This window comes from Pogoniulus pusillus, chromosome 18, assembly GCF_015220805.1.
Source record: "Pogoniulus pusillus isolate bPogPus1 chromosome 18, bPogPus1.pri, whole genome shotgun sequence".
Classification (NCBI taxonomy): Eukaryota; Metazoa; Chordata; class Aves; order Piciformes; family Lybiidae; genus Pogoniulus; species Pogoniulus pusillus.
This window is the reverse complement of record NC_087281.1, coordinates 7,455,943-7,478,803: the sequence shown is the minus strand read 5'-3', so window position 1 is coordinate 7,478,803 and position 22,861 is coordinate 7,455,943. Positions and strand designations below refer to the sequence as shown.

Genomic DNA, 22,861 nt, shown 5'->3' with positions numbered 1-22,861 from the left:
TGAGGCACTTAGTGCCATGGTCTAGTTGACTGGCTCGGGCTGGATGCTAGGTTGGACTGGATGATCTTGGAGGTCTCTTCCAACCTGGTTGATTCTATGATGATTCTGTATATATACACACATCACTAGAACATGGAGCAATGAGCAAAATATACTTTCACATAATGGCATTTGAAGTTTAGCATTCATATATTGTGCATTGTCTATGAGGTTCTAACAGCTGTAGGAACTACTTGGGATACTGACAGAAAGGCAAGATCATGCCTATGGAGATGACTACAGAAAACTTGCTGCTTAATCCAGCAACAGTATGACTGAGCTTGACCTCTGATAACTGATTCACCACTGCCCCAGTGCTTGGTGTACTTATTTATGTCAGTGTGAAGCACTCAGCCACGCTTTACACTCATGCAAATGCTGCCACACAGCAAGTGGAAATAGCCTGGAAAGAAAAGGGTTTCTGTTATTTTGTCTCTGTAAATGATTGCTACAAGGACAATGAAAGAGCTAGAAAGGACACTGAAAATAGTGAGACAATCAGGTGCAATCCGACTTCATGCACAAACCTTGAAGGTTTCTAAAATTGCACTAAGGAGGAAAGCATTGATGTAAAATTTTCTTCTAGTTGGTAGCCACTCTGGAAGAATGAAGGACAGAAAGAATAAATAAAGAGAAAAAATAGAGCACAACATTAATAGAATGATAGAATCAACCAGATTGGAAGAGACCCCAGCTCCCTCAGCCTCTCCTCATAGGGTTTGTGTTCCAGGCCCCTCACCAGACTTGTTGCCTTTCTCTGGACATAATATTACTAAACTATCATTTGCAATCAGCAATTTTACTAACTTTAAAAGTATGCCTCTAGTTTAAACTAGTTATAATTAAAACCAAGTTAATGTGCTGACCCTCAGACCGAGTAACAACATGACTAAAACTTGGTGCACAGCCTGGATACAAGTTCGGTTCTGCTGAAAAGGTGATGGGGTAAAGAGAACAGATGGGGTTAGGAGGTTACAATTTTTATGCCATTAGGATATATGTTGGCTTCTAAACACACCTGGTTTGTCTGTAATTTGGGTTAGTGGGGCCCTATTTGCTGTAACCTTGCTCTAAAGTTACAAGCTGCCTTGCAATAGGTGGAAGTTTCCTCTTGCCTGGTAAATGCTTTAAGAGAAAAGTGATAGCTAAAATCATGGAATCATAGAATCATAGAGTCAGTCAGGGTTGGAAGGGACCACAAGGATCATCTAGGTCCACCCCCCCTGCCATGCCCAGGGGCACCCTACCCTAGAGCAGGCTACCCACAGCCTCAGCCAGACTGGCCTTAAACACCTCCAGACATGGGGCCTCAACCACCTCCCTGGGCTCTCACAACTCTCATGCTGAACAACTTCCTCCTCACCTCCAGTCTGAACCTACCCATCTCCAGCTTTGCTCCATTCCTCCTAGTCCTGTCACTCCCTGATAGCCTAAAAAAGTCCCTCCCCAGCTATTTTGTAGGCCCCCTTCAGATACTGGAAGGCAACAAGAAGGCCACCTGGGTGCCTCCTCTTCTTCAGACTGAACAGCCCCAACTTTTCAGTCTGTGCTCATAGGACATCACACAAGAGGTAACTACAGATATGCTTTCCTGCCATATATCCATTTTAATCTAGCGAGATGCATCCACTTGTGTCTCCTCCTTCATCCCCAAGGGGAAAGGCATTAGAGAGATCCAGGGAGGAATGTTGCTGTCTTTGTGCTGGTTTGAAGCTAATTTTTACTGAGAGAAATTAAATCCGTAGCTGTGAGAACAAAGAAAAAAAACAACAGTACCCTATGGCCCTCAGTTTTCTGCTGAGAAACACAACTAGTCCAAATACAGACAAATCCTGTTCCCTGGTGTTTGATTCCTCTCTCATCCACCATACTTGCACGGGAACTAACCTGGATGATTTGCGCAGTTTTTGATTTGCTCTTCTCTCGGTAGGTCTCTGTGTTCAATTCAGGTCCTCACTGCATAGGAAGAGTCCACCTTCAAATGAGTTTGTACAGCTGTTCTGTCTGTACAGATGGTCTTCTGGAGAAACAAATGAAAATAAGCAGCTCCTTTAAGCTTCCTATGGGTATAAGAGCCATCACCAATGTTGTGGGGTTTTTTTCAATTTCAAAGAAAATCTCAGCAGAATCATAGAATCAACCAGGTTGGAAGAGACCAAGATCATCCAGTCCAACCTAGCACCCAGCCCTAGCCAGTCAACTAGACCACAGCACCGAGTGCCTGATCCAGGCTTTGCTTGAACACCTCCAGTGACTCCACCACCTCCCTGGGCAGCCCATTCCAATGCCAATCACTCTCTCTGGCAAGAACTTCCTCCTAGCATCCAGCCTATACCTACCCCGGCAGAACTTGAGATTGTGTCCCCTTGCTCTGTTGCTGGTTGCCTGGGAGAAGAGACCAACTCCCACCTGGCTACAGCCTCCCTTCAGGTAGCTGTAGACAGAAATGAGGTCCCCCCTGAGCCTCCTCTTCTCTAGGCTAAACAACCCCAGCTCCCTCAGCCTCTCCTCATAGGGTTTGTGTTCCAAACATTGCTGTGTGGTCTCTGTTAACTTCAGCACAAAGCTGGCCTTCCAGTGTTGTGATGTTGTGATGAAGTTACCTTAAACCACAATGATTGAAGCCCATGATTGACAGCAAGCAAGAGAAGATGCAGGTAGCAGGCACCTACCATTTGTACACGTAAAGGCAAGGAAATGATTAAAGACTTCTTTGCTGAAGCTCTCAACAGTGCTCTTAATACTACACTGTGGAATAAAACTCAATGTAATTATCTCACAGGTACCACTGTGAGGCTGGTTACTCTGCATATTAAATTTGAGCATAGGGATCATGAGTGAGCACTGATAGAGAAAAAGAAGCTAATGTGTCTGCACAGACAAAAGTGGTTTTCAGCTGATACAGAACTATTGGCTTTCTATCAGCTGCTCTAGACAGATGACTTCCAGGAGTTAGAATGAAATCTGTTATGAGTTCATTTACTTTTATCATTCAGCTAATTTCCTGGGGAGTGTGTGTGTAATTGTTTTTTATTAAAGCCAAATGATTGTGCTCTAAGACATTCCAGAAATGCTGCTGTACTGTCATCTTAGGAAATACCATTGAAGCAACCTTTTCCTTCTTTGCTTCCCAAGGCGTTTAACTAAGCTGTTTTAAGACAAATGTCACTAAAATTGTCAATTCCTCCATGGGTGATTTAAGATTATTCATAGCAACTGTAGAGTTCTTTTGGATAATAGACACACAAAACCTTGTTTTCCCTTCATTAACTCCATTTTCCAATGGAGTAACAATATCAGTTTAAACACAGATCTGTCAACAGTGGGCAAATTCAGGCCTTTCTTTTCATTACTTTTTTCCTTCTCTGTAAGAATTTGATACTAGTGAAAGATACCACATTAGAAACCTTAGGGAGTGAAGTCCTTTACCCAACCTCAAATTATATATAGCCCAGGAAGCAATTCTACTGCTCCCCCGCAAACCTTTCACCACAATTCCTGATTATTGTTCTGGCATAACTTATTTTAAGAGGACGTGGGACATTACACCCCAAAATAGTACTTGGCCCAAAATAGTGAGGGCCAGCTGTGATCACAATTCTTGAGCTGTTTTGACTCAGTCATGAGAGAAAAAAAATGTCACCTGCTCCAAACCCACTGCTCAAAGTGGGGTGGGAAGGAATGGGTCATGTCTCAACTAGAGGGGCCCTATCTGGTCAGGTTTTGAGTATCTCTATGCATGGAGCTTCCATAGCCTCTTTGAGTAACCTCCTCCAGTATTTGATTATGCCCACATTAAGAAAGCTTTTCCTTGTGTTTAAATGGAATTTCCTTTATTTCACTTTGTGCCCACAAACACTTCTCCCGCCACTGGGCACCACTCAGAACCATCTGGCTTCATCTTTGTCTGGATGGGGCATTTAGTGCCATGGTCTAGATGACTGGACAGGGCTGGATGCTAGGCTGGACTGGATGATCTTGGAGGTCTCTTCCAAACTGGCTGATTCTATCTTGGAGTGCCTTCCAACAGTGGTTTTATGTTTGCAAGTTTGCTGAGGGTGCACTCAGTCCCATCATCAAGGCTACTAGATGACATTAGATGTTTCCTCAGTATTCACTGGTATTTCTCATTGGGTTCCAGGAACTGACTTGTTTATTTGCCCAGATTATTTAAATATCCTCTAATCCAATCCTCATCTGTCAAGGAGAAGTCTTTTTTGCCCCATACTTCCCTGATGTTCTAAGAAGCTGCTTAGGGTTTCTAAAAGTGCATATTTCCAGTAAAGACTACAGTGAAGAAGAAGACTTGAGTATTTCATCCTTTCCAGTGTCCTTTGTCACCACATCTTCTAGACCATTCAACATTGGGTCTTCTTTTTCCATCATTCTTTTGCAGCTGATCTCCCTTTAGATGCTCTATTTTGTTGCCTTTTATGTCACTTAGAACATTCAACTCTAGGTAGGCTTTGGTTTTCATTATCTTATCCCTACACATTCAGAACTTTCTATATTCCTCCCAGGCTACCTGACCCTGCTCCCACCTCTTGTAAACTTCCTTTTTATGTTAGAATTTAGTTGGCATCAAAATGCTTATCTCTTGACACCTTTGTTTGATTTTCTGCTCTTTAGGAAATGTCCTTGAACATCCAGGAGGAGGTACTTGAAAATCCATTTGCTGTCCTGGACCTCTCTTCTTTCCAGGGATTCTTTCAAGCTGGTCTCTGAATAGGCTACAGTATGCTGTGCTGAAATCCAAGGTTATGATCTTGCTTTTTTTTCTTGCTCCCATGTCTCAAGATCCTGACCTCTACCACCCTATGGTCAATGCAGCCAACCTACCCTTGACTTTCATATTCCCAACCCATTGTTCCTTGCTTGTAAATACCATGCTGAGTAGAGTGAATCCTCTGTTCAGATCATCCATTATGTGTGCTGAGAAGTCATCAGTCCTCCAGAAACCTCCCAGATTTCTTGTGCTCTGCTATGTTACCTTTCCAGCAGATATGAGGTGGTCATAAGGCTCTTTCAGTTGCTTGGAGAAGGTCTGTTTTACTTGTTCTAAACAGGCAATCAGTAACAGACATCCACCAAAGCTCTGCTCTCCTTGTACTGCTCACTAATCTTGACTGTCAAGTTCTCAACGGGCTCATCATCCATCCCTTCAAAGAGATAGTGTCAAGCAGATGCTATCATACACTGGAGACCCATTCCACAGCAACATCAGGCTCCTCTCTTCAGTTTGTCATTCCTATGCTTACCAGGGAACACACATAAATTCAAAGACATTCCATTCTGGGAGGCCTCATGCCCATTGCTCAGTCTGCCTAGATGAATTTCCAGCAAACCATAGATCCTTCCCTATTCACTGGTGTTGGTATTTCTTTCCCAGGCTGCAGTCTTGTCACCTGGTACTTCACCACAGTGACACATTAGACCACACTTTAAAACTTGGGTTTTGACCTTTCTGGAAAGAAGTTTCAACTAAATCTTTGCATTTCATTATTGTAGAGATAGCCTCATATGGTCCTGATTACCCCAGAATTCTCTGCTAAATGTTATCTTCATTCACTCCCTATGTTTCCAGTTCATGATTCAGTCTGTCCTTATACTCACTAAATATTCTTAGGTTTGGACTCCTGACTGGCTACTTGATCATGTCTACCTCTGTCAGTGCCACAGCATCTCGCTATGCAATGAAGTGATCCTCATCCCCATCTTGCTAACACAACATGTAGCAGGACTAGGATGTAACATCTGACAAGAAGCAACAAGCATGCTGCTCTGTAGTCCTCATTCATCTCAAAGAAAGTTCCTGCCTCAGCTGACACTAGAGCAGTGAAGCCTGGGGATTTTAAGAAGTGCTGCCTGGCTCATTATCCATAAGCAGTCCTAAGTGATCTTCTCAAAGGAGCTGCTGGAGATGGAGCAGATAAATAGATTTAATGGCAAATTTCTTCACTTGATGTAAATATTGACTCCCTTGAGGAATACTTTGACATTCCTCAGCAAAGACATACTGTGCTTTTGAAATATTTATCTTTCCTTTATTTTTTATTATAACCTTAAGAAAATTTGGGAGGAATGTGAACTGGTTTGGGGTTGGAGTTTTTTGATTGGTTGGTTGGTTAGTTGGGGTTGTTTAGCCTGGAGAAGAGGAGGCTCAGGGGGGATCTCATTGCTGTCTACAACTACCTGAAGGGAGGTTGTAGCCAGGTGGGGGTCGATCTCTTCTCCCAGGCAAGCAGCAATAGAACAAGGGGACACAGTCTCAAGTTGTGCCAGGGGAAGTCTAGGCTGAATGTTAGGAGGAAGCTCTTCTCAGAGAGAGTGATTGGCATTGGAATGGGCTGCCCAGGGAGGTTGTGGAGTCACCATCCCTGGAGGTGTTCAAGCAAAGCCTGGATGAAGCACTTAGTGCCATGGTCTAGATGACTGGCTAGGGCTGGGTGCTAGGTTGGACTGGATGATCTTGGAGGTCTCTTCCAACCTGGTTAATTCAATGATTCTGTGATTCTGGTTGGATTGGGTCTTTTTTTTCTTGTTTTATTTGTTTGGTTGCTTGGTTTTCGTGGTTTGTTGTTGTTGTGTTTGGGTTGCTGATTTTTTTTTTTTTCTATTTGTTTGGTTGGGTGGCCTTTTTTTTTTTTTTTTGGTCTTCCTGTGATGGCAGAGATTTATTTATAGCCAGGAACTGGAGGACAGTTCTCACGTGGCTGCTGAAAATTAAACCAGCATGTACAGTTTTGTTTTGTTTTGCTTTTATGCCTTGCCGCTACAGTCTCTCCCTGCGTTCCCTAAACCCTTGTTATTGTAACCAGAGCCACATTTTGCATTGCTACAATTGCAGGGTTATGTAAATTCCAAAGGCTTTAAAGGAAAGGGCCTGCAAATTCTGCTCCAGGCCATAGAGAAGTTAACAGAAACAGTTATGCCCAACATCTAGGGAGAGGCAAAGGCATTCATAAATTGTCAACAGACATGAAATATAAGTTTCTAACTCAACTTCAGCCTAAAGTTTCCCAAACCCTTTAGAACTTACTAGTTCCATTTAAATTGGTTGTCCTCTCATTTTCAGTGTTCTGTTTTGCTATGGCCAGGAATACCTCCTTCAGCTATTTCTGGAAATCTTCACATGCCCTCTCTCGCTTTCCACCAGTGTGTACTGGTTTACTCCGGAGAGCCACTACACACAGGACACTCTACAGGTACAAACTGTTTCAGACTCAAGGGACTGTCTACAACTACCCAAAGGGAGGTTGTAGCCAGGTGGGGGTTGGTCTCTTCTCCCAGGCAACCAGCAACAGAACAAGGGGACACAGTCTCAAGTTGTGCCAGGGGAAGTCTAGGCTGGATGTTAGGAGGAAGTTCTTGCCAGAGAGAGTGATTGACATTGGAATGGGCTGCCCAGGGAGGTGGTGGAGGTGTTCAGGAAAAGCCTGGATGAGGCACTTAGTGCCATGGTCTAGTTGACTGGCTAGGGCTGGGTGCTAGGTTGGACTGGATGATCTTGGAGGTCTCTTCCAACCTGGCTGATTCTATGATTCTGTGATTCTATGACTGTGTTTTTAAACTGCTAATGAAACTGTGCACATTGGAAAGCATGACTTTACTATTGAAGACTTTTATATTGAAAAGAAAACTACACAGAGAATTACACACATTCACAAAAGGACAGCAAGAGAAATAAGAATATGCATCTGATCCCTCACAAGAAGTCTTTACAACAAGCAGGGATAAGAAGAAGTGCAATACATATTGCATATCTGCGTGCTTCTGAGTGACTAAGTTGTAATGATGACACTAGCTGTGCATTTCTGTGTGGGCATGGGCAAGCCAACTCATGTTTCTGACTCTGTACTCTCTAAAAGAGGGATAATAATGACTGACTAAGAATCAATGTTAGAAGGCTCCGCATCAGCTCGTCTTAGTCTGCGGTGTTTAGACAACTCAGCTAAATATTTAGCCTGCTTCTTCTGCCTTGCTTCTATTTCAGCTCTAAATCACCATTAGTCAAATCATGTTTAGGCCTCAAAAGAAAATTACATTATTCCTGAAGTATGTGGAGGTTTTGCACAGCATGGTGCATCCTGATCACTGGAGTGTGCTAATGAGAGTTCAGGGAAACAACTGTTTGTGTGCAAAGGTGCAGCCAGGGTTCCCTAGCCAGTTCAACTGACACTACAAGGAAGGATGAAGGTTTGGTGCCATCCAACATGCTGCTTTCTACTGCTTCTGAGGTTTTCAGGCAATCTTAAGTTTACTACACTGGATATGAAAAAGCAGGGCTTGCTGCATTGTTCACCTACCTCTTTGGTACAAAGCCAGTCAATAAAACCAAGAACACAGCCTCTCACTCTGCAACCAGGTAAGTCATCACAGAAGGGACATTCCAAGCAATTCTCAAGACATGAGATTTTAAAATCACTAGAATGGAAGAGATTACTTCAGCAGTGGACAGCAGTTCCTACTCAACTGGTAGTCTGCTGCATAGGTAGAGATAGCTGTTATTATCAAAGTGTAGGTGTTTAAATGTTACTTGGAAACTCAAGACCCATTTCTGAAGGTGCAGCTACACAGGATCCCTACACAGCTCAGAAGTGTCTGCCAGTTTGTCATGTGTGTTTGTTTACTTGGAGCCAGGAACTGCTCTGTGGAGCTCTGATCCACTGAGCAGTGTGCCCAGGTGGCCACGAGAGCCAATGGCATCCTGGCCTGGGTCAGGAACAGTGTGGCCAGTAGGATGAAGGAGGTTATTCTGCCCCTGTACTCAACACTGGTCAGGCCACACCTTGAGTCCTGTGTCCAGTTCATTGGAATGGGCTGCCCAGGGAGGTGGTGGAGTCACCATCCCTGGAGGTGTTCAAGAAAAGCCTGTATGAGGCACTTAGTGCCATGGTCTGGTTGACTGGCTAGGGCTGGGTGCTAGGTTGGACTGGATGATCTTGGAGGTCTCTTCCAACCTGGTTGATTCTATGATTCTATGATCCTGTTCCAAGTTGAGGCTATAGGGTTAAAAGTCTTCTGGGGACTAGAAGATTGTTATTCAATCCCATAATTCTGCTATCTCCTTTTAAACTCACAACAAGGTCAGTTCGCTCTCCTTTCCTCCTCCTCCTGCTCTGTGTGTGTGTCAGGAGCCACTTCATAGGGAAGAACATGTAAGCAGGAGGCCTCCAGAGGCTTGTTTAGGCCTCTTTGGATGGCAGAGGCACCAGGGGGGGAGGGGCATTGGAGCACTGGGGAGTATTAGATTTAGTGTTTGGGATGGGGGAAAATTCAAGGGGGGTTGCCAGGGATGCAGTAACTGCTTTGTAATGTCTCTCTCTGTATCTCTGTCCAAATATAATTCTGTGTTTTTTTTCTCCAACCTCATTTGAGAGTTTAATTTCTGTCGCTGTCTTCAGAAACCACAACAGTTCCTTACTGTCATTGTGACCCTGGGTAAATGACTTTGTACCCAAAACTCTTTTTTAAAGTCAGCTAGCAATATGGATGCTCAAAAAAAAAAGCAGCTAAGCCTTACAGGTCAAAGCTAAACTCTGCTACAACTGAAGTGTTTTGTGTGACATCATTAATGACATAGATTTTGAACACACAAAGTGAAGCATCCACAGGTAGCAAATCTTTTTGTAAACATGGTCCTTTACTGGGCCCAGTGTGACACAACTCTCAGTCTCAGAGTAGGTGGAGTCCAAGGAACCATCTGCATGAACATTTTTTGGAAGAGGGCAGTTTGTTAAGGATCTGTGTGGAGTGAGAAACAAGCAGCCAGAAGACAGACAGACAGAAACCATTAATCAAAGACAGCTGCCTTGGTGTCCTGTTCTTAGTGCACCTAATAAGTAATAGAACTGACCAAAATTGTTACTTTATTCTCTAAGTTATGTTTCCTAACAGTCTAGACTCTTGATCTTTCCTCAAAGATGACTAAGTTTAGTGCTCTAAAGAATTGTGGAACATGGACAAAAAACTCAGATACTCTATAATATTGAGTATTAAGGAAGGTGGAGGTTGCTCAGTTTTTGGAACCTGTGAAGTCTGAAGCCTATAATTATCAGCCAAACCAGCAGCATAGCTTCCATCTACGACTCATTTGTTTCCCTGAGTTAATAAAACCGTCCCTTACCTTCAATTCTTGCATACACAATAGATAGTACTTGGCTCAGCACAATTAGCAAAGCAGACAGGCCAAGGGGCCACTTAGTCAGCTCTGATGCATTTTCCAGTAGAGGACCTCCGATAGCTGACACAGTTCAAGCAAAACACAAAAATCACAAAATACTAACAAATATAACCACAGAGATTTGCAGATGGCACCAAGCTGTGTGGCACAGTCGACTTGCTAGAGGGCAGGGATTCCATCCAGAGCAACCTGGACAAGCTGGAGAGTTGGGCTCAGGCCAACCTCATTAAACTCAACAAGGCCAAATGTAAGGTCCTGCACCTGGGTCAGTACAATCCCAAGCACAGATACAGGCTGGGTGGCAAATGGCTGGAGAGCAGCCCTGAAGAAAAGGAACTGTGGGTTTGGGTTGATGAAAAGCTCAACATGAGTTGGCAGTGTGCGTGCACAGCCCAGACAGCAACCATATCCTGGACTGCAGCAAGAGAAGCGTGGCCAGCAGGGCAAGGGAGGGGATTCTCCCCCTTTACTCTGCTCTCATCAGACCCCACCTAGAGTACTGTGTGCAGTTCTGGAGCCCCCAACACAAGAAGGATATCAAACTGTTGGAGCGAGTCCAGAGGAGGCCACAAAGATGTTCAGAGGGCTGCAGCAGCTCTGCTTTAAGGACAGGCTATGAGAGTTGGGGCTCTTCAGCCTGGAGAATAGAAGGCTTCAAGCAGACCTTGTAGTACCTTCCCAGTATCTGAAGGGGGCCTGTAAGAGCACTGGGGAGGGACTATTTACAAGGTCTTGTAATGACAGGACAAGGGGTTTAAACTGGCAGAAAGGAGATTTAAACTAGATGTTAGGAAGAAGTTCTTTCCAGTGAGGGTGGTGAAACAGTGGAACAGGTTGCCCAGGGAGGCTGTGGCTGCTCCCTCCCTGGAGGTGTTCAAGGCTAGGTTGGATGAGGCCTTGAGCAACCTGTTCTAGTGGGAGGTGTCCCTACCTATGGCAGGGGGTTGGAACTGGATGATCTTTGAGGTCCCTTCCAACTTAAACCATTCTGTGACTGCTTGAATGTTGTAGTGCTCTCCAATCACACAGCTCAGGGTGAGCTGCAGAAGGCAGACTTAGGTTGTCCTCCCTACTGCAATCAGCTCTACCCAAAAAGATCTAGAAGGAGAATAGCGTCTGACACAGCCATGGTAAAAATGACCCAAACTAAGAAGTGACATCTGTGAGAGTGTGGGAAAGTCTGCAAACAAATCACTGGGTGTGTCAGATACAGACGCTGACAGAACATAGTCATTACTCCGTCTCTGCCCAATGAGAATGTAAAAGTGAGCCTGTGCACAATGGCCACCGAACAAACTCAAGTCTGAGCACATTTGCCTAGGGGTGCTAACAACATTCCCTGTGATGCAAAAGGTTCATGGGACACTCAAGGGCATAACTGAAGTACACAGGTACTGAACAAATCCAGCAAGGCATCTTATTCTACATAAAGCCTTCAAGACTTTAGAGTAGTTCTAAGGATTGCAGAACTGGGAATACTGCTTTTGGACAATCACGAGTGATTATCTCAGGGAGCTTTGCTACAGGGCCTGACATTCCCTGCCCTATTGACATCATAAGATGCAGTATGTACAACAAAATTTGTCTCTAGAAACAAGTCTCCAAAAAGCTGGTGAGAACATCAGCCTTGAAAAAAAACTAATACAACAAAACCAGAAACCTGGAGAGCTCATGGGGTTAAGGTGAAACAGTCCAAACAGGAAACCTAGAAAACAAAGCTTTTACATCCATGCAGTTGTGCCAGGGTAGGTATAGGCTGGATATTAGGAGGAAGTTCTTCACAGAGAGAGTGATTGGCATTGGAATGGGCTGCCCAGGGAGGTGGTGGAGTCACCGTCCCTGGAGGTGTTGAAGAAAAGCCTGGATGAGGCACTTAGTGCCATGGTGTAGTTGGCTGGCTAGGGCTGGGTGCTAGGTTGGACTGGCTGATCTTGGAGGTCTCTTCCAACCTGGTTGATTCTGTGATTCTATGATTCTATGATTATACGCAAGCAGGTAGGTAAGGTAAGTAGATAGGTAGAGGGGGGCAGAGAGAGATAGCACATTGGAAAGCACATACCCCACGCCATGCAAACAGTTAATGGCAGTGGCCAGCCAGCAGAAGCAAACTCAATTTCTAATGAAAACCAAAGATTATTTCCCATTCTTTTGGAGGCACTGCCCCCCAGCCTGGCACCAAAGTGCCCAGCTCCCTCTAGCTTCTTTGTGAAATAAGTTGATCCCTGAAAGAGCTAAAGAATCTCACAACTAATGAGTGCCAAAGGAAAAATGAAGGTTCCCTATCTCTCTCCATCACCGTGTAACTGCTTTGTATTGAGTACCCAGAATTGAGCAGTGTTCTGACTGCTGCTTCATCATAGCTCAGAGACATATTGCCTCAGCAGGCTGTTTGAATCAAAGACTTAAGGCAGCATCCCTGAAAGAAAAGGCAAGGCAAAATGCAGAGGGGACTTTTTCGCCATCTGCTTCCATTTTAATTTGCTGTGCTCCCACATGTCGCCACAGCTGGACTCTCTGTCATGTGCATTCATGGGTGTATAGACTAGAAGGTCATCACATCCTGCTTCCTAGAACCACAGACAACTGCATAATAGACACATAGTCCAGCTAACTCCACAGCACATTTATTCCAGTACTGTCACACATTAACGTAAGACCTTTCAAGTGACCAGTGGGAAGCAAATTAGCTAAGTGTGATGGTTTGGGTGTTCCCTGCCCCCCCCCCCCCACTTTAGAAATCACCCAGGCTAGACTCAACTGGCTCTGGAAATATGAATGAAGCTTATATTTACAGCTGGCACAATATACAAGCAGATATTTACAGTATATACAGTTATAGACAGAAGTAGACAAGGTAAAAAGTAATACAGAAACACAACAGCCCTCCCAGAAACCTGAGTCCCCAGGAGGGGCTCTCAACCACCCCTTTACCTTCCCCCTACCCCTCTCAACCTTACTCCAGTCCCAAGGAAGAATGGAGGTTCAGACAGAGGTTAAGAAGCAAAGTGAGTTAACCCAAAATGGAGAGTGAGGTTAGAGAGATGCAGCTCAGCCAGCAGCCCGAGTAAGAGTGGTTATCTAATGGTTTTGTTTCTTGTTCCTATACATCTCAGCAAGCCTGTGAGTGAAGTAGACATCACCATTGTTTTCTTTTTTACAGCCTGTAATCTAGTCCTTCTCACCAAAACATTCTAGCCTGCTTCAAACTAGCACACTGAGCTTTCCAATCTGAAGCAAGACAGCCATTTTCACTCCTAGTTTAAAGCAGCTGGCAATGGCAAGTTATATATTTCGTTGTACAGAGTTATAATACAGCCTCCACGACCTCTAATATATGATTCCAGAGATCACAATTTAGTTCACCTCTATCTGAATACTTATACTCTGTGTACAGAGCTACAGCTACATACAGCCACAAATAATACTTTCAATACTGAGGTCAGAAAAAAACCCAAGGGATTGATATTGCAGGTAATCTGAATTGCATGTTGATTTATCTGGCAATAACAGTGGCTGGTAACTGAAAAAATTACTCTCAAGGCTGATAAAGTGTCATGCTTAAACTGCTTTTGTGATGCCATGGAAATGTTACTATATCTTAGGTCAATTCTAGCTTCTATTTGCAAGTATTTTCTTAGATAAGGCTCCCACTTCACAATAACTTAGCTACACTAACAGATGTGTAAATCAGAAAGAGTATAGGCCTCTGGAGATGTCCTGATGGATGTGAACATATTTTAGTCATCACCGTAAGTAAGCAGGGGATGAAGCAGTGAAGAGTTGCTTGCTAAATTTTGCCTCTGTTTAAACATAAAATATGTCATGAAGGGCACAGTAGGATATTCATAGCTTAACACATGTCCCCCAGCAGGTACATGAAGCTGTTCTAGATAAGCCCAGACACAGCTGGAAAACAAGTCATGGGTCCCCCAAGGAAAACTTCACCTAGTCAGAAATTGCATCTGTTTTTCTGCCTATAACTTAGTAACCGCGAATGCCAAAGACTTTCACACAGACTGCCTGAATCCTGCTGACAATGAATGCCTAAGGTCAAACTTTGTACTTCTGTCATTGGCAACACATTTTGGGGCCTCTGCAACAGAGCCAGAGAGATTCAGTCATTGGGATGTCTGACCCAGAGGGCAGTAAAAGTATGAAACAAGCAATGAGGGCAAGTTCATATCTCAGTAGGGCAGAATTGGAAGACAGTTCATATTGGCAGAGTCCTAGCATGGTTATTGCTCTAGCCCTGCATAACAGTGCAGAAGGATGCTGACAGATCAGAGCACAGATGAGAACAAAACCAACTGTCTCTCTGTGCATTCAGCTGTTAGAAACATAGTTTAATTGGTTCCTGCTGTATACATGGCTGCAAAAGTAGCAAAGGACTGAGGTCCCCTCTTGTTTGGTCAAGATCTTGCTTTCTTTCATCTGTTGTGCAGATGCTGAAGGGGTCGCCTGCCTGGAGGGGGTCAGGATTCTGCCAAGTGGATTTAAGCAGGGTACTCACAGTCCAGGCATCCCAGCTTAATGGTCAGTGACTCAGTGAGAAAACCATGGGTGTTTGCACTAGTGGATGGTGCCATTCCTGACAGTGTTTGTAAGGAAGAATGACATCCTAGCAAACCTTCTCTACAGAAGTATGCTGTCTAATCTGGCAAACAAACACATTTGATCTAGTTAGAGCAGATCTCTTACAATAATTATCAGTAGTACCTAAGTTTCCTACTCCCAGTGTAGGCTAAAACCTAAATGAAGGGTGAACAGTAGGAAGAACTGAGGATTATAACTAGAGGTTCTGGGAAGCCAGAAAACAGCTATGGGGAAGGGAGAAAAAACAGGGGGAAACTACTGACTCTGCAGCAGAGTGTTACAGTGCATTCTGGCAGAGTATAATTTTGGTGAATATATGGCTTATCTACCAGGCAAGAGGCTAAATGCAACATAATGATAAAGATGTTGCTATAGTATTTTGGTTTTGTTTGCTTTATTAAACTAACACTTCAGAGGACATAAAGATACCTTAAAAATAAAAAGGAGCCTCTAACTTACCTGCAGCAAGAGTGTTTATATTATACTACAGACTACATTGGCTTGCAAGCAGCTGTAAAAGCTGAGTCTCAGTTTCCCAAAATGCTATCTCCATTAATATCTGCAAAGTGCTAGAAAACTTTCAGATGTGCCTTATCCTCACATATTTGTATAATGTATGAATACAGACAAGAACATATTATCATTTAGTCTTAATGGTGAAATAGGAACAGACCACTGAGATTGCCCTGGCTCCATCAGAAACAGTCTGGCTAAAGAGCATACAGTACCCACAGCATTATTCAGGATTTGATCTTAAACCAATGGAAACTACAGAACTTACTGTGTTGTAGGCTGATGATTTATTGGCTACATGTTTTCTGATGAACTGGACTGTTGTAACATCCTTGGGGGAGGGAATAGCTACATGTTCAAGGGAAATCATGTTAACCAGTCTACAAGAGTTCAGGAAACCTCTACACACCGATCAACAAGGGCAGGAGTGCTTACACAGTTAAATGATGGCTTCATTCCTTCTTGAAAATCATGTCCCCTCCAACCTGACAAAGGAAGGAACAGAACTGGTAGGCTGATGCATGGCAACATGGAATTCCCACATATTTCTGTCACAGCCTTCTGGAGATTTGAAAGAAAACAGATGACAGTGTAGGACCAAAAGCGTGCAAAGAGATTAATGAATTTTCAAGGCCAGCTTGAAACACATGAAAATAGCCCTTTTTTTTTTTTTTTCCTTCTATTTTTCTTTTTTTTTTTAAAGCACAGCACTGAGATTTCCTGGAAAATGGAAGCACCCAAAATATTTGGTATTTATGAAAATATCAGCAACAAACATACTACTGATGAGTAAGCCCATTGGAAATGCTCTTAGACAAATATTTTACTGCCAAAAGAAAGTGCAAATGCTAAAAATTATTGGAAAGGAGCCAGCAAATTAAATCCTTCCTGCAAAAGAAAAAGGTCACCATAATCCATTTTTGAACTGGGGAACACAGAGATGTGCTCCTCACTTTTTTCACTGATGGGAAGACAAAGGCAGTGCTAAAAATGAGGGTATAGTTTCTTCATGTGCATTCTTTATACTTAAAGGAGGAGTCTAAAATATGAATATGTTTCTGGAGGATTGTGGTGTGCCTGGTCAGGTACACCTGCATCTTACAGTCATGACTGCTTCTACCCTGTAAAACAGAGAATAGAATCATAGAATCAACCAGGTTGGAAGAGACCTCCAAGATCATCCAGTCCAACCTAGCACCCAGCCCTAGCCAGTCAACTAGACCATGGCACTAAATGCCTCAGAGGATCTTCACAGCATTTTCTCTCATGAAGACCACAAGAATACAAAACCCTAAACCAGAACTCGGTCTCAAAGTAAGGGGCAGCTGTATATGGTTAGAGAAAGCATATATAAATACCATAATATTCTAATCTACCCCTGCTCAATATCAAGTTTAATAGCGACCAGTGGACTCATCCTTCCCACAGCTTTGTCATGGGAGAAGAGAATCTTGCCACATGACATTAAACCCTGGAAATGTATCCTTGTGTGACTTCTTCATGTGATATTCAATCTGGTTTGCACTCCTTTGGCAGAGAAGTTCATTCTCCCTTTTGCATGTGTGTGTCTGTTTATTTAATTTATTAAAATATACATCTTAGGATCAGATTTTTAAAGATCAAATTGGACATGACTACTTTCTTTAAGGATGAAAATGGTGCTGTGTAAATTTCCATCTCTTAAGACTCATTAATTCAACTGTTTAAGAAGCTAAAAACATCAACCCTCCAACCAGGAAACAAAATATAAAACCTTCAAATTCAGTCTTTTGCACTGCCTTGAATCATAGAATCATAGAATCAACCAGGTTGGAAGAGACCTCCAAGATCATCCAGTCCAACCTAGCACCCAGCCCTGTCCAATCAACCAGACCATGGCACTAAGTGCCTTATCCAGGCTTTTTTTTAACAGCAGTGTGGCCAGCTGACCAGTGCCAAATGCAGGGGCAGAATGACCTCCCTTGTCCTGCTGGCCACTTCTGCTGCTGTAAAACAGCAGTTGCTCCACAGACCTTCAGAGAGAGTTACACTGCTGTAAAAAATACGTGAGATGAATCAAATCCACTGTGCAGATTTGCCCAAGTCAGCTGGCCAGCATTTCAAAAGCAGCTTATAATTTTGGCTGTCTCAGTTTTCGAGTGTCTTGGTGCCTTAATGAGACACTAAAAATAAAGAGTCAAAATTGCAGGTTACTTTGCAGAACTTGGGCCTCACTTTCTCTGGTATAAAATCTGATTCTACTTGAACTTGCTTGTAATTGAAGCCTGGAATAAGTTTCTTGAACAATACAGTGCTGCAAAAATCTTTTACAAGTACAGATGGGAACACACTTGCACTCTCTGTGTCTCAGGTCATTAATTACCACTCTGAAGACACTGGGCCTAATCCTCAGCTGGAATATATTTGTCATAGCTACTCTGGAGCCCTCATACCTGTTTACAGTGGCTGAAAATTCAACCCAATAAATCCCATTGAATTAATTTACATAGCATTATGAAATTTCATAGTTACACAGAATTTGGAAGATAAGAAATCCTCAATCTGATAACAATTCAGAGTAATGCCAAGCAGAAGTAACTCCATTGTTAAGTGGAATTTCAGAAAGATGAGAAACTAATTGTATCTACTGCATGTTATTATATATACTGAGCCCTACTACTACCAGTTCTCTGCAAATACCTCAGTTCAAAGGAGTGCAGTATTAGGGCAAACAACTAGCAAACCAGAAAACTCATGAGGCACCACTGTCAATCACCAACACAACAAAAAGTGCAGGAAAACACTCACAAACTTTTCCATCCAATGAAAATCAGAGCAGCCAGCTTTCTTTTAATTCAGGAACACGCTGTGCTTGCCTGGGCCAGGGAAGATAGAGAGGGTCAGATCTCCATAGGATTGACCCAGGTTTGAAAATTCACAGCAGTTAAAGTGCTGAGAGCCAAACCTCCCACGCATCCTCCCCCTAAGCGTCAGGAAATTATGTCCCCTGATTGCCCAATCTCTAGGTCAGATGGCTGGCCTGAAGGGACCAGATGGGTTTCTGGGATTCCATTGGAGCTTGGGGGAATTTTATGTCAACTAAGGCAGATAGAGCAAAACCAAACTATCTGGGAGATGGCTTCATGATGCTGTTCAACACTTGTTGTGCCTCTTCCAATAAAATACTGTCAGTGCATGCCACATTTGGACTTGGTAAGAAAAGAATTTGCCACTGATTTCAGGACATCCAGAAAGATCTCCATTACATATAAGGAGCACAACCAAAAAAAAAAAACCCAGCAGTGATAGCAGCAGACAAGTGAAACAGTGTGGTAAGGCAACTAGGATATCCAGAGAATTTGCTTACTCTGCTCTGTGAAACCATGAGACTGCACTTCATAACATATAATATAGACTTTTAAAACCTCAGGGTTGCACTGTGACTGTCACAAGCTCCAAAAGGGAATTTCTTTCTATTTCACAAAGCAAAATTTTAAAGATATCTGTCCTGCCCATATTGTGTTTGTTTCTTTTGCTTCCAGAGTTAGTGTCCATCAGTAAAACTTAGCGATTTCCTGGCTGGTAAAAGCTCATCCAAATTCAAGGCTGCTGAGTGATGACCTGTACTTTCTTATGAGACACTAGATTTATCTCCTGTCAGATCAGCATCTCACTTCCTATTCCTTCTCTGACCCTTTCACTTCAGTGCACAACTTCACTCCTTAACCACGACTATGAGCTCACAAGGAACTTCCAGATTTGCAAATCCCTGCAGGTAGTGTCTCTAGTGGGATGTGGAGCTGGAGGACAGAGAGAGGAAATAGTTGGCCCTTTATTAAAGAGGAATATTTCCTCCTTAGTTCCTCTTCTCACTCTCACAGCTTTCAGCAATTCTTTATGTATCAGTTCTGTGTTGCTGAATGTACTTCATACTAACTGCTGAACCAGATCATAGAGGTTGCAGCTCTCAGACACTTGTCATGGCTGTGATAGCTCTCAAGTCTAGGTGACTTCCAAAGTGTGTGTGTGGGGGGGGATGTGTAAAACCCAAACCATCACATCCTTTATTTGGGTGCCCAATGTGGGGCAAATTGATTTTGAGTGATTGTTAATTAACTTTCTGAATCAGAATGTAGCTAATGAAGCTGTTTTCCTTAGTGGGAGCCACTTTGTGTGGCCTGTGGTCTGTTTTCTTGTTTATAATTGGATCAAGGCACAAATTGGTTACTTTTTGTTTCATCTAGTTGTGAAGAAGATCAAAGCTAAACTTACATCCAGTTTTTGGAGTTGGGGGGGTTTCATCCTTGGCTATACAGGGCTTAACATCACTGAGTCTTTTACCAGTAACATTGCAGGAAATGGAAGTGTTACTTCTTCTGCTTTATCTACATCTCTAATGAGAGTAATCTTGCCTAAGACCCAGGTGTCTGACCCCCACCCAGACTAGACTCAGCTGGCTCTAGAAATTTGAATGAAGCTTATATTTACAGCTAGCACAATATACAAGCAGATATTTACAGTATATACAGTTATAGACAGGAATAGACAAGGAAAAGGTAATACAGAAACACAACAGCCCTCCCAGAAACCTGAGTCCCCAGGAGGGGCTCCCATCCACCTTCTTCCACCCCTCTCAACCTTACCCCAGTCCCAAGGAAGAATGGAGGGTCGTCCAGGGGGGGTTAGGAAGCAAAGTGGATTAATCAGAGAGATGGCAGAGAAGCTAGAGAGAAGTGCAGCTCAAAGCTCCCAGGCAGAAGAAGAAGACTCCCTTATCTATGTTTGGATTCTTGTTCTTATACCTCTCAGCAAGCCTACAAATGAATTAGACATCACCATTGTTTTCCTTTCACAGCCTGTAATCTAATACTTCTCACCAAAACATTCTAGCTAGCTTCAAGCTAGCACAGGCATAGACATTTCTAACAAGTTACTGTATTTCTTGTAGACCTTGTCACATTGACATTGCCAGCTGACATGATTAGGCTGTTGCTAAGAAAATGGTGCACCTGTTTGGAAAAGGAGCTGCTAGCCTACTGGAAGCAAAATCCAATGAGAAGTAAATGAGGGAGAGAAAAAGGATCCTGGTAAGTCATGGTAAAGCAGCACAGGTCTCAAACAGATTCTTTCTAAGTCTGGAGACTTCACTTCCAAAGTACATCCCTGCAGCATCTGGCTCTAACTCATGATCCCTTACATATGCAGTGACTATGACTGCTTTTTCCCCAAGTCAGCCTTGCTTGCTTTATATGGCACAGAATGATATTGCTTAGTAGAGATTAGACCTTGAACATTTTGCCCAGTAAAGGGTCCCCCTATTATGTTAGCCAGCACAGTGCTTACATCAACCTGCAGTTGCTTTCACCACAACTAGCTAGACTTGCTCAATTTCATTTTGCAGGTAAGATAGCTGCAAAACTCCCTCCTCCCAATGCTCACCTTTCCTCTTTCACTTTCTTCTCCCTGCCTCAGCAATCCACTTTACCACCCTCAAAAGGAAAAGTATTTGCAGACTTATTCCATTACCAAAACAACTCAGAACACGGATTCTCAACAGTCTTTCTTGTGACTGCTTTTTGGCTGAAGCTAATTACTAACAGCACAGTGCATTATATTGTGCAATTCCCATAGCTCCTGCTTCTCAGCACAGCTTTGTGTTTATATTCAAGAGCATCATCTCTCCTCCAAGCCACTGCACAGATCAACCATCCTCTCAGTGGCAAAGCTTTCAAAACGTTCAAGTGCTAGCTAAATATGTCAACTTCACACAGGAGGTTTCAAACTCTTCTACTCACCTGGGGAAATAAGCTATCACAGGTCTCATTAGAGAGGATGCCAATTAAGAGGCCAGCTGCTTCTACAGCTGTCCCCAGAACTTCTCAGGGAATGAAGAAGGGACATCTGAGGTGTCCCAGGAGAGATAAGGTGAATTACATGAACACAGCACTGAATTTTAATTTTGAGTCAATACAGCTGAGTACAGAAAACACAATTTTCTTATTAATTAGCCTTGGGAATCTCTGGATTGATGAGGTTAAAAAAAATAATTACAAACTACTACCATTCCTTGGGATTTGCACCATGTGTCTCCGCAATACTTCTGCAGGTTTTTCACAAGGAGGTTCTCCTTGTAGTATCTGCCTCCTTCATATATGACCCTGCTACAGCTAGATTTTGGGTATAAGAGATGCCTCCTTCCTCTGCAAAAGCAGTGTAGGTTCTTTGAACAGCCTTTAGGATACAGTGAGTAATGGGGTCAAGGTGCTAAATATTTCAGATTTAGCAAGCAATACCCCATACTTGTGTTAAGATCTATTATTGTCAGCAAATTAGCTCTCATCCTCATAAAGACAGGAACTTCTTGTTGCACAATATGACAAGAGACCAAAGAGTTAAAAAAGAAACCCTGCATTGTGGAGTTGCCTAAGGAAGTTGTATTTTGCCTAGGGCTTATCTGGGATTTTGCTGTCTTGCTACCGGAATGTAAAGGAGCTGAATTTCAATTAATTTTGTAGTCTCCCAAAGATATTTCCCTTCCTTTCTCTCTTTCTTTCAGCCCCACTCATCCCCTGTCACCCCAATCCACATACAGAAGAGTGCAAAAAACCTGCACTGTCAGCCCCTCTGCATACCTTTGGGAGAAGCAATCAGACTAAACCTCATTCCTATGTGCTGCCAAGCTGGCTTCAAGATATTTCACATGAGAAAAAAAAAGAATAAATGACAGACAAGTGATACTTGCAGAGATTTGTTCTTCAAAACAATCAAAACCATGCAAATACTTGCTGCAGCAGCTGAACTTACACCGTAGTGCCCACATCTCTGTGCGGTTCGTCCCTGTTCTGCAGTCCTGTAATCCATACAGAGAAATGTCTGTGCTGCTCCTCTGCCTGCCAGTGCTGTTGTAGTGAGATTGGAATTGCTGCTGTGTTCACTTTCAGACCAGCCTCTCACTCCAAATCCTCTGACGTCAGACAGCCTGCAAGAGGCATTTATGGAATGAACAATCTAAACGTTTCTCTAGGTAGAGCCCAGATTGCAGTTTTCCAAGATCTGTAATTTTTACACTTTTGGATAGAAAAACTCACCAAGGGGGGAGGGGTCACAGAGGAAATGGTGGGGAACTACAGAAGTGGTTGTATAAGCCCATGGCAAAAAACAAGCCCTGTACTTTTCTGCCCATGGTATATTATGTCCACACCCAGGCAGGATGTAACTATCTGTCATGAAAGTCTCCATTTGGAAAGCGGTATTTTCCAGCCTCTCAGCTGCGCCTAAGCAGGGTTCAAATCAAGCAAAGAGGGCTCTCACACACAGACACATCTAGCCCACAGCCCTCTGCTGTGTCCAGGCTTTGACTGGATTTAACTAAAACATGAGTGAAACAGACCTTCCAAGCATCTTGTCCACATCCTCTTTTAGTTTTGCACTGAATTCTTCCAGCTGGAATGTTTTCTCAGGCATGTGGGACAGCTTCTTTGCTTCAAAATACCTTCTAGAAGTGCCTCATCTCAGATGAATACCAGCTCAGAAAATTCATTTAGTCTTTGATCT

General features: G+C 43.2%; 1 protein-coding gene across 3 annotated transcripts in view; it reads right to left on the bottom strand.

The window, feature by feature from the left end:
* DAAM2 (dishevelled associated activator of morphogenesis 2) overlaps window positions 1–22,204 on the bottom strand; it is a 257,388-nt gene extending 235,184 nt beyond the window's left edge. For 2 of the 3 annotated variants that reach the window (XM_064158321.1, XM_064158324.1), the window contains exons 1-2: window positions 22,112–22,204; window positions 1,927–2,059 (exon numbers count right to left, since the gene is read on the bottom strand). The gene's annotated coding sequence lies outside the window, so the exon portion shown is untranslated. The remainder of the gene's footprint in view (window positions 1–1,926; window positions 2,060–22,111) is intronic. The other variant, XM_064158323.1, reaches the window with a different exon arrangement.
* Between the last annotated feature and the right edge of the window lie 657 nt (window positions 22,205–22,861).